Source organism: Balaenoptera acutorostrata, chromosome 7 (genome assembly GCF_949987535.1).
Source record: "Balaenoptera acutorostrata chromosome 7, mBalAcu1.1, whole genome shotgun sequence".
NCBI lineage: Eukaryota > Metazoa > Chordata > Mammalia > Artiodactyla > Balaenopteridae > Balaenoptera > Balaenoptera acutorostrata.
The window spans coordinates 62605931-62619106 of NC_080070.1; positions in this window are offsets into that span (position 1 = coordinate 62605931).

Below are 13176 nucleotides of genomic sequence, written 5' to 3' on the forward strand. Positions count from 1 at the left end.
GAGCTCACAGATGTTTTGCAGATTAAAGAAACATTTAATATAGATATCTCGGGCTCCCCTGGTGGCGCAGTGGTTGAGAATCCGCCTGCCAATGCAGGGTTCCAGGTTCAAGCCCTGGTCCAGGAAGATCCCACATGCCGCGGAGCAAGTAAGCCCGTGCGCCACAACTACCGAGCCCGCGAACCACAACTACTGAGCCCACGTGCCACAACTACTGAAGCCCGTGCCTAGAGCCCATGCTCCGCAACAAGAGAAACCACCACAATGAGAAGCCCACGCACCGCAACAAAGAGTAGCCCCTGCTCGCCGCAACTAGAGAAAACCTGCACGCAGTAACAAAGACACAATGCAGCCAAAAATAAATAAATAAATTTATATTAAAAAAATATATAGATGTCTCCAGCATCCTCAATATTTCTGCTGTACATAAGAACATATAAAAACAGGACAAAATTATGACAAAGGCCATTTGAGCAAGGAATATATTGAAGAGATAGTCCAGAAAGTCGAAAAACACAAAGCTGAAAGATAAGAAGCAATGAGACAGGTCATTCTCCCAAGAACTTCTTCAAACCCTTGCATTCACCATGAAAACCTTCACGGAAGTTAAAGAACATGAAGGCAAGATCAATAATGATGACAAACAGATAATTCTTGACTAGTGCAATGGAAACATCAATTAGCTAGACAAGAATCAGACTGCTGAGAAGGAAGAATAAGTACATCAAAAAAAAGAGATGGAGAAGGTCTGAAACCCCAACATTCTCAACTGTGCCAGAATGTAGGCAGCCTACTGGGAGGAATGTCTGGAAGTATCCTCAGGGTGGAGCTCCTCATCTACAGGATGATTATAGATTCCAGTTTTCCCTGGACGCTCTTGGTTTATGCCTGTTATCCTGAGATAAATATTAATAGTGCCACCTTCACATCAAAAGAGTCCCAGTTTGGAGGATAATTTATGTGGTCACTACTAATCCTGACGCACCATTAGAGAGGCTAGCCAGACCAGAGAGCAGAGAGCATATTCCACATCATCCAAAATTTGTAGGGCTTAAGTTTGTAATCAGAAATCCTGTGGCAGTGTTTTAAAAATAATGTGTGTACTTCAGTATAAATGCATGAGTGGGCATTCTGAATACTTGAATGTGGGCACACAGGAAAAGAGAATATATTGCACTTGATGGTTCTGAAAAGAAGTAGAAAATGCAGTTCACGTCCTGAAGAATGTTTTTTTTTTAATAGGCAACATATAAAATAGAAATATTTTATCATAAATGTTTTATAAAGAAGAGAAAAACAACTAAATGAAATACAACACAATGCTAACAGCAGTTGTCCTTGGAGTGGAAGATTAGAAGTGCTTGGTTTTTTCTTCTTTATACTTTCTGTAGTTCCCATTTGTTTCACAGTAAGCACATATTACTTTTATGATCAGAAAAAGATGTTTTTAAATGTTCAGAGTGACTCCAAAAAAACAAACATAACTGCAGAATACAAGATATAAAATAATTCCAAAGACTGAAAATAAAAGGATGAGCAAAAGTATACTAGGAAAGTGCAAACCAAAACTTGGGATCTAGATGTCTGGCAATGTAGACTTCAGCCCAAAAGGCATTGAACAAGACAAAGAAGGACAAGTTTTAATGCTAAAGGCCACAGTTTACAAAAAGCCATAATAAGTCTATGTACCCAAATCACGTAACAACAACCTTCAAAATTCAGAAACTACAAAGAGAAGCAAGAATAAACAAAAACTTACATAACATCATGTTATTTTGCAAGTGAACATGAAACAGTCTTAAAAATTGACCATAGGAAACCTTAATGTCTTATCAAGTAAGGATAATCAAAAATATTATCTATTAACAATGCAATAAACCAGAAGTTCATAATAAAATTTTTAAAAGCCCTTCTACTTGGAAATTTTAAAACTCAGTATTATACACTTATTGGGTCAAAGTAGAAGTACAAACTGAAATTGCTGAATTTCTAAAAAATATTGATGAAAGTGTTACATATCGGAATCTATGGGGTACAAGTAAAGCAGTGATCACAGGGAAATTGATAACATTCAATGTCAATAAAATGAAATAATAAAAATTAATCATCCAACTCAAAAAAATAGAAAAAGAACAAGAAAGTACCCTCAGGAATAAATTAATAACAGCATAAGTTAATGCTAGTAAAAAGAACAATTTAAAATGAAAAAATAAGGTTATTTCAAAAGTTTTAAAAAATAGGCAAACTGGGCTTCCCTGGTGGCGCAGTGGTTGAGAATCTGCCTGCTAATGCAGGGGACACGGGTTCGAGCCCTGGTCTGGGAAGATCCCACATGCCGCGGAGCAGCTGGGCCCGTGAGCCACAATTGCTGAGCCTGCGTGTCTGGAGCCTGTGCCCCGCAGCGGGAGGGGCCGTGATAGAGAGAGGCCCGCGCACCGTGATGAAGAGCAGTCCCCGCACCGCGATGAAGAGTGGCCCCCGCTTGCCGCAGCTGGGGAAAGCCCTCGCACGAACCGAGGACCCAACACAGCCAAAAATAAAAAATAAAAAATAAAAAAAAAAAATAGGCAAACAATTAGCTAACCTCATCAAGGACTTTAGAAACATACACCCAAAATAAGAAATTGCAAGTAGGAAGTAACAACCAAAACAGGGGAAATTTAAAATCTTAGAGATTTACTTCACAACTGTATGCCAAACAGAGAACAAATACACTGAAAACCTCGATGAAATGGATAATTTTCCAGGAAAACATAATTTAGGAAAATTAATACCAGCAAAGATTTTTTGAAAGTATATTTAACCATGTCATTCTTCTAGAAGAAATAGCAAAATAATTGGAGAATTACCCTGTCCCCATGTAAGCACTAGATCTATAAGCCATCCCAGGTGATACCTCCCAACTATTAAAGAATTGATAATGTCGATCTATTCAGAGTGCTCTAAGTAAAACTCCTCGATTCCTTTACTGAAGTGCTCACAACACTGATACCAAAACCAGATGAGGATCACACACACACACACACACACACACACACACACACACACACACACACAGAGAGAAAACCATGGACCACTCCCACTTATAGTAATGCAAAAGTCTTAAATAGGATATTAGCAAACAACATCCAACAGCAACCTTTTAAAAATATATCATGACTAAGTGAAGTTTATTCAAGAAATTAGAGGAAAGATTAATATTGAAAAATCCATTAATATAAAATTCATTATATTAAGAGATCAAGGGAGAAAAACTATAATTCTAAAGATCCCAAAGAAACTTTACTCTTTTTTTTTTTAATTCATCCCACCCCACCGCACCCCCACTTTCCCCCAGGTGTTCATACATTTGTTCTCTATAAACTCTACTCTTAAATGCAGCCTCCTGCATTTGTTGTTGTTGTTGTTGACAGTATACATAAGTGACACATGCTCATAAATTTGTTTTTCTGTCTTTTATTACAAAGGGTCTCAACCAAGAACTTGGAAGTGTAGAAGAAAAATTATTTTTCCTCCCTTACACTATTAATTCTGTTAAAATGTAAAAAAAAAAAAAACCAAAATTCATCTGTTAAAGATGCATAATGAAGTATTTAGAGGTTGTTAAAGCATATTATATTTTAAGAGTTTGAGCAAAAATTGACTGGAATCAGGCAAAGCCAAATCAAAAGTTGTTAGGAGCACTCCACAAACAGATCGGGGAGATTTTATAGAGAAAAGATGGAAGCAAAGTAAGGAAATTATTGATTGGCTACAGCTTAAAGCCTCATTGCTGCTGGTGATTGGTTGTCCTTAGGTTTCAATTTGGTAGCCTTGAGGCAATCACAGACTTAGACTTTGGTTTCCTTATGTAGACCTCCATGGCATTAGAGCCACCTCAGTCTACTGGCCTCCTTGTTTAATTAACTTAACAAGGTGAAATAATATGATGTCTGGGATTTGTTTTTAAAACTTAAGAGAGGAAGGTGGGAGATGAAAAACCCCACTCCAGGGTTTTTTTGTTTTGTTTTGTTTGCATTCTTCAGTTACCATTAACTGACCTGGCCAGTCCTCTTGGTGTTACTTGCTTCAGGATCTCTGAAGAGTAAGTGTAATTGACTCAGCCAAGCTGTAGGTCACTGGCTTAGGTGCAAAGTTTAGCTCTCCTTGGGTTTACTCTCCATTCACCCTGAATCCAAAGGGCTGGGAGCATTGATTTATAAGGCAGAAAATCTGACCACCAGGGCCTGCCCCTTGGGGACGGGGGCAGGTTTTGAAGACTAGGGCACTTCCAGAGAAGAGAAGCAGCTGAAGGGGAGCTGACACACTAATTAGCATCTTCAGTGCTGGCTTCCTGAGAGTGAGAGGAGCCGATCTTTGAAGGACCAGCTTTGCGTACTCCAATTCAATTTCGAAAATAACAATAACATCTTTTGACACATAAACTTGTCCTACGTTTCACATCTGTTTGACTACCATCTTCTTTGACTGCTCATTGTGACAAGGAGTGAATGGGGATCAGGAGTTACCATCATTCCTTTATAGCTGAGGCAAGTGGCAAAGTGATTTACGCAAGGCATAAAGCAGTTGGTTATGGGAGAAATAAGTAAGTTGTTGATTTCTGTGAATCAACTAGACTGCATCTTTGGGGAATGGTATTACATTGGAGGCAATTTTCAAGATAACTAATAATGATTTTTTAAGACCATCCCCCATTTTTAAAATTTCTTTTAAGGCTCTCCTATGGAAAATCTACACTGCCAGCACAAGTGGGTGTTGGAATAGGAAGAAATAGGTTGGAGAGTCAGAGAATATCCTCCTTACAAAAGGCCTTAAGAAGCAGTCTAAGGAGTTTAGTATGGGTGGCTTTGCTGAAATGGGGGACCAAGGAGGTAAATTTCATGAAAGAGCAGGGTGAATTAAGAAGAGAGAGACTGATGAAAGTTGAGGCATCAGCTGGGAAGTTCAGGAATAAAGGCCTGATCTTCAAAAGCAGCAGTGAAAAGGTAGAGGAGGCATAATGGCTGGCAGATACTCCAAAGTGAGGAATTATTTATTTTGATGACCCTGGCGTTAGGGGATGGAGGAGAATAAAAAAAACAAAGATGGCCTGGAAGTTTCTGATTTAGAAGACTGAACTGTAATGATGCTGTGTACAGATATGGAATAAGAAGGGGAACCACAGTGGAGGGAAGACAGCCACTCAGTCTCTGATTAGTGAGAGTAAGAAAGACACCTTGAAGGCAAAACTCTGTACATATCCTCTCTATGTGCAAAATTCTCTAATTCCTTTCTAAACATGTATTGAATTTTGGAAAAGGTAGAATTCAGGAAATTCAGACACTTTTTCACTCTTTTAAGAGGATAATTCTGGGCCCAGAAAATTAATATTGAAATGAATTTATTAATACCACAGAGAGACAGTGGGTGGGCTGAGAGTTTAAGATCTCTATAAGGTTATTTAATCATTCTTGCATTTCCTTCACATCACTGATTCTGAAAGATTTACCAGCTGTCTAAGAATCTGAGCCATAGGAAATTTAATAAAATTTATTTTACTTTAAATTATGTTTACTGTGAAATGTTTTAATTACCCATGGATAAAATTCAGCTGCTAATGGGAGGTTTGGAATACACAAATTTGACAGTCAAGTGATTACCATAGTCGACGCTATTGCTTTCAGAGAAAACAGCAATGTCATTTCATCTGGAAGCCGATGCATCATATCCCAGTGTCAGTATCTTCAACCAGTGATCATCCAAGCCAATTGTATGCTATTTCCCAAGAGAAATGGCTCTAAAGGTACACCTAGCTCTCTAATTTTGTAAACGCATATATCTTGTTGCCATTTGACCATTATGTAAAAGTTAACCCCTTAAAATTGAGGATGTATCTCTCTCTCTAACCCAGTAGTTTTCGATCTTGGCTGTACATTGGAATCACATGAAGAATTTTTAAACAAAAATCATATTGATCTCTAGCACCCACCCACTCCCTCATGCTAATTGGTCTGGAGTACGGTCTGAAGAACAAGTTTTAGATGCTCCCCAGGTGATTCTAATGTGCAGACACATTTGAAAACATCTGCTGTTTTCCTAATGATTCCTTGAAAGATAAGATTTCTTTACACTTTTTAAACAACTTCCTGAAAGTATGAAAACCTTATTAGAATATACCACTGATGTAAGGAAAAAAATGCCAGAGGGAATAAAAAGCCCAATGATACAAGGATCAATAAAGGTAGTTTTTCTAGGAAATAGGAGGGCACTCTAGGGAGAAAATTGTTATTTGGGGAAATTGTTTAAAGGCTTTTAGATGGACAAAGTCAGAACCAATGACTACTGTGTGTGGGAAATGTTGAGTATAAAAAGTGTTGGAATTGTTTGTATGGTAAAAAGATGCCTCCCTTTGGCAGAGAAGCTATTTCCCATTGGTTCTATAATCTGCTTTGTTGGCCACCAGGTTTGGTTTTCTTAAAATAAGCATTGTGTTGATTCTTCTGGCCACTGAAAAACGGTTGATTGGTTGGTTGGTTGGTTGGTTGGTTGGTTGGTTGGTTGGTTGGTTGATTTGGGGAGGAGCAAAAGAAGAAATTGGGAGATGGCCTTAGAATGCCCTTCTTATGATGCCAGTAGGCCAGATCCTAGAATCTGGAGAGAAGTAACCAGTGAGCAGCTTCTCGGGTAGGGTTTGATTGCTGGAGCTTTGAAGCAGCAATGTCAAGTATCTTTCTTTTCCATGTTGGAATTCCCCCCTTGATTGTCTGCCTAGATCTTCTGTAATGCTTTGCTAATAATTACAACTACTAGTTGTCTATCTTGTATTAGTGTGGTCTTAAAGAATGAAGAAAGAGAGCTGTGTTCATAGTGAAATGGAACAACCTGCAGTGGCAGAAATGAAACATCAAGTTAGGAAAAAAACTGTTGGATGACAGGTGACAAGCAGAAATCCTATAGGGACTTCATTGCAATTTTTTGCAATTATACAGGAAGAAATACTGAGATGTTTTATTTAGAGATGAAAGGAGTAAACAACTTCAGAAAGCTTAAGAGATTGAGAAATATATGGCTTCATATAAGACAACCTAGCTCCAGATAATTCTAAATTTATTGCATTAGAGAATTCTGGAACTGCTCAATATCCACGTTTTTCCTCCTCTTCTTGAGAACACCCCTAAACAATATTTCCTGCCCTCCTTAATATTAGGTTGGGCCATGTAATTGAGCTCCAGCTAATGGAAAGTGAGTAGAAGCAATTAAAGCACTTCCAGGCCTGACTTCTTAAACTTCTCATGTGATCTTCCATGTTCTTTCTCTTTACTCACTAAGCAGCTGAATGCAGAGCTTCCAGCATAGAAATTTGAGAATACCCTAGAGCATGACAGAGCCACCAAATAAAGGAGTCTAGGTGCCTGAATCGTCACAGGAAAAGGTGTCCATCATACACTCTTTGGACTATGAAAAAAATCAAAACATTTATTTTGTTAAGACACAGGAATTTGGGGGTTGTATGCTAGAGCAGCTAGCACCTAGTTTTACTTAACTTGAAAACATACTAAGTGACTATCCAAATCCAAAGAATCCCATTCTGTACAGTCATCCACCAAAACAAACAAACACATCCTCAATACATTTAAAAGAATTCAACTCATACAAAGTATGTTTTCTGACCACAATGGAATTAAATTAGGATATCAATAACAGAAAGAAATCTGGAGAATCACCAAATATTTGAAAACTAACTAACACTCATCTAAGAAACCCATGGGTCAAAGAAGAAATCAAAAGGCAAATTCAAAAGTATTTTGGGGCTTCCCTGGTGGCGCAGTGGTTAAGAATCAGCCTGCCGATGCAGGGGACATGGGTTCAAGCCCTGGTCCGGGAAGATCCCACATGCTGCAGAGCAACTAAACCCATGCACCACAACTATTGAGCCTGCAACCCAGAGCTGGCGAGCCACAACTACTGAAGCCCGCACGCCTAGAGCCCGTGCTCCACAACAAGAGAAGCCACCGCAATGAGAAGCCCACAACAAAGACCCAAAGCAGCCAAAAATAAATTAATTAAATAAATAATTTTTTTAAAGTATTTTGAACAGAATGAAAATGAAGACACAATATTTCCAAATTTGTGTATTAATATTAAAGCAATACTTAGGGAAATTTATGGTATATTATAGTTATTTCTTTAGTAGATCTATATCCCATCCTTTCGGTTCTGTTCCTTTCTTCCTCATTATTTTCTTTCTGTCCACGTGAGGATGGAAACTATGATTTCATCTTCTTTGTCTTATTACAATTACCATAATTTACCTACTAAATAAACATGTATCAAGAGACTACTGTTGACCTATAATACTGGCTCAGAGTAGCAGTTTGATAAATGTCTACTGAATAAATAATGAGGAAATTTTGTCTCGTTAGTATAGAGAGAGGGAAACAAAGGAAACGAAGAGACTTGGCAGCTCTATTGTCTAGATAGCTATGCTAAATCAAAACATTTCATATTCAGATTCATCCCACTTACAATCTTTTTTTTTTTTCCACTTATAATCTTGATCCTCACTTTCCTCTCTTTTAAAAGAACAAGTCATAGAATTACAAATCTAATCTGGTCACATCTAATGCACAGATCTCCAGCATCTCCAACAAGATCGTGTCCAGCCTCCTCTGAATACCTCCAGTAACCTATTCAATATACCTGTAAATTTTCTGTATTCATGATAGTACAATGCTTTGGATTTTCCTTTCTAAACTGATTTGTAATTCTGATGAAAATAGGAATGTGAACATTAGCACTGAGTCTGACTTGAAGTCCTTCCAGCTCAGGTGGTCTAATTTCTAAAACGAAGAGTAGTTTATAGAAAGGCAGAGTTATCTTCATTCAATTAGTTTAGACTTAGAAGAGCAAGGATGTATTCCCCCAAACTTCCATGTTCTTCCCTTTATAAGTTATTAGCAAACAACATATTTGGGTATATCGCCTTGAACATGTTTGTGTTTCTATCTTCTACACACTCTTGATACACAGGCTTCATGAATCTACACAACTGAAAGCAGCCCTTCTCTTTAAATGCCCTATATTACCCTTTCGAAGGTAAAGCAATACCCAATGACCATGAAAAAATAATTCTGATCACATTCCCACTCCTTTATCATTTTGATGAAGATCTACCTCTTGAGTCGAACTACACATGATTCCTATTCATTTCCCTTGACCATTTTAGTGGACTCTTTTCAGACTTCTGCAGCTACACTGTGTCTTCCTCATGACCTTAGAATTGCATATATTTTCCAAGAGCTTATGTAAGAGGATGATCGTATTCGCAGTTTTCTTTCCATTGCCTTTTGATGATTTCTTCCATTTGGACAGCATTGTTGTCTGTATTCCAGAATGTATCTTGCCAATGTCTTCAACTCTTACTGCTATATCTTGTTCTGGAGGTAAAACTTAGAGCACAAAGTTTATCATGATTTAAGTATATTTTGGAATCAAATTTTCCAAGATATATTACTTGAGTTTGGCCACAGTAATCAAATCCTGCCCTTAAACTCTTTTGTCACTATTCAATGTTTTGCATAATCTGGTGAAGTATGTTAATTTAATGTCTTCTGTGTTCCATGTCTAGTTACCTAATATTTTAAATGACATTACGTTTAGCATATAAATGCAGCTCTCTTCTTCAAAGACAGCATGTGAATCTTGCTAATTTTTATTAGAACACAGTAAACTCTGCCATTAGTATAGCACTCTAGAACTCTTAGGTAAAACCAACACCTTTCATTTAGAATGACAAGCTAATAATCACTGCCATCTGCAGGCAGTCAAAAAACTCTGGTTTATACCAACCTGTTTGATCAGAGGCAATTTCAGATGAACAAAATAATTGTATTTCCAGAGAACAAAACACTCACAGAGAAACCAGACTTGGTTATTTCCTGCCCTCAACATTGGTATTGGAACAAACAGCACCCAGAGCAAACAGAAGACTAAAATTGAGCAAAAGCAGTTGCACTGGCCACCCTGGGGTCACAGTCTTTACTGGTGAACATAGAATGGAAGGCAAGATGTGAATGGGGAATAGATGTGTCCCCTAACAGAATTCTTTTGGAGCATCATTACTCTCGGTTAACAAATCCAGTTCACTTATTTCAGCTTCCTCTGCAACTCTTTCTGAGCAAACCAGTAGTACAACTTTCTTGATAAGCCAAAATGATAACCAGTCATATGCCAAATATCTCTCTGATACCCATATTCAACTGAAGTCTGTTACCTATTATTAGAGCAGGGAATTGATGTGTTCCAATTCATTAAGTTTGCATACATAAATACAGTGTGGAGAAAATGCTACCATATATCAACTGAAAACATGTTTTGGTATAATGTTTTCAAGTATTTTTATTAAGTATTTTAAATAGTATTTTTGTTTAAGATGGTTGGATGATAGTCTAACTCTGTGTTTCTCAATGGAAGCTACTATTGGCACTCAGGAGGAAAAATTCCTCATTCTGTGCATTGCAGGATGTTTAGCATTCCTGGATGCCCTCCGCAAAGTGTCAGTAGAATTTTCCAGTCATATGACAATCAGAAATGCTCCCACATATTTCAAAATTGTCCCTAGGGCAAAAATTCTGCCCTCTTTCCCAATAAAGAATATTTTGGTAAGGTTTCTCACTAGAGTTGATGGATTTAATAAGTTATTTCCCTATTGTATGGTCAATGATTCTCTAGAGAAATTCTAAACCAAAGATAAAAAGGAAAGCTGAATCCAGGGGATAATTTGTACAGAACCATAAAAATACTCATCTCTGCTTCTACCTTTCGCTAAATGCCTAATAGAGGGTCTAAAGTTAGAAACTTTAAAATGTTAAATTGTATATGACCAAAATAATAATAATAAAAGACAATGACAAAGCAGAAACATATTTGCAGGGGTTAATAACTTTAAAGTATAAAGAATCCCTACATATCTATTGGGCATTAGAAAAAAACTAATGCCCAATAGGTAACTGGACAGAGGAAATCAGCAAGAAATTCAAAAATGAGAAAAATGGTTAATAACATAAGAAAAATATTCAAACTCATTAATAAACCAATTAGCATAAGCCACATAAATTAAAACAAAAAAAGTATTATTTATTATTATAAAGTTGAAAACTTTATTTAGATGAAAATACTCAATATTGGTGGAGGATTCAAAGGCATGAGCAAATAGAGACCAAAATTGATGTAGCCCTTATGAAGGAAATTTAGCCATAGCTATGAAAGCTTTAAAATTTTGCAATTCATTTAATCCATCAATCCAAACTTTGGGGATTTACACTAGGAATACAACTGTAGTTGTGAGCAAAGATTTGGCTACAATGTTGCTCCTTGAATCATTATTTTTATAGTAACAAAGTAAATACAACTTACATTTTCAAGAAGAGGAATATTCAATTAAAAACTATTGAGTATCTAGAAAATAAAATATTATGAACGAAAAATAATGCCTTTGAAAAATATTTAATGGTATGGAAAATAATCAGGATATTATTAAGGAAAAAAATCAGGATACAAAACAATATGTATAATATAATACCTTTTTTGGAAAATATATATATATATAAGTGCATGTATGTATATATAAGTGTATGTATAAGCATATAGAGACAGATACATATATATTTATATGGAAACATATATTTATAGAGACAGTGAAAGACGGAGAGAGAGGTGCTATGTCTCCTTTGTTGAGAGGGATTGTCTATCTTGTTTTCCTTTGCAGGGTCAAAACCTAACATGGTGCCTGGAACATAGAGTGTGTATTGAGTCTACCAAGTCAATCACATATATAAATGAATGATTAATAAAGGACTATGGGACTATGAAAACACTCACTAAAATGTTTATTCGTTATTGGGGCTGAGATTAATAATTTTTTTCTTTTTCTCTTTGCCTACCTTCTTTTCCCTGAGTTTTAGTCAATGAATAAGTACTTCTTTTATGCTTAAAAAAAAAAGTGTAAAAAGTCACAGAGAAAGACTTAATTTAGTTAGGAAGAAATTTTTAGATTTTAAAGGAAAAGATTTCTACATGTACTGTAGCAACTTTGCCTCTATTTATCATGATCAGCTGTTTCCTAGCCATGATTTGAACTAATTTAAGTGCATACTAACCTGCTGTGTTAAAAAAAAAAAGTGTTTCCCCCACACTCTCCGCCCTGTCTGCACCATAGACTTTGGAAGTAAGACAGTAAGCTTCTGAATCATCCCACCTTGCATGGGAAGCAGGGACAGTGTAAATGGGGAAACGAACCCCTGGGAACACTTAACAGAACAAGATTCTAGTGCCACTTGTAATTCTGAAATGGTGAAAACATTATAGATGAGGATGTTAGGCTCTTTGATTTTTATGTTTGTTTTGGTTCTTGTTTGAAGAGGTATGTATTTTATGTCAGCTAACTCAATTTTGTAGTTATAATTTGAGGAACAGTTTAGTTGCTTTTAAAAAGTAACATTTCTTTCTCAGTTACACTCAATTCCCTTGTCTAGAAAAGGCAATGACCTACTACGGCAAAGAAGCAAGAGTGCCACCTAGTGGCATTTTTCTAAACATGCACATGGTTCTCAGGAACTGGAAGGAACTCAAGAAAGTCAGAGAGGCAATATGGTGGAGAATGGCTCCCTGACCTAACATTCCTTACCAGTTTCAGTGCACTGAATTGCAAAGGCTCCTTCCTATCTAGGATTTTAGATTTCAGAAATTTGGCGATTTTGGTCAACATGGGAAAGATATCCTGAATTACTAATTATCACTACCATGTGTTATGAAATATAAGGTTCTTCTGGAGATCAACCACTGATCTCTCATAGCATCATTTAGAATACAGCCAAAAGCATCTGGTTGCAGGGAGCTGTTGTCCTCTCTGCATTCACTTATTCAATCGTTTAATGAACATTTAATGGGTACCTCTAATTTCCAGGAACTTCCAGGCACCAAGAAGATAGAAATGAATAAGATACATTCTCCAGCTGGGGGGAAGCTCATAATCTATCATGGGCTACTGCACTGCATGATCTGTTGTTAACTCAGCACCACCACCATCCCCTTTAATGTCTCCTCTCAGAATTCCCTTCCCTGGGATGTGGAGCTGCCTATAAGAGGAAGTTGCTGGAGATTTGGAAGGCGGAAGAGGAAGAGAAGCTGTATTCTCCA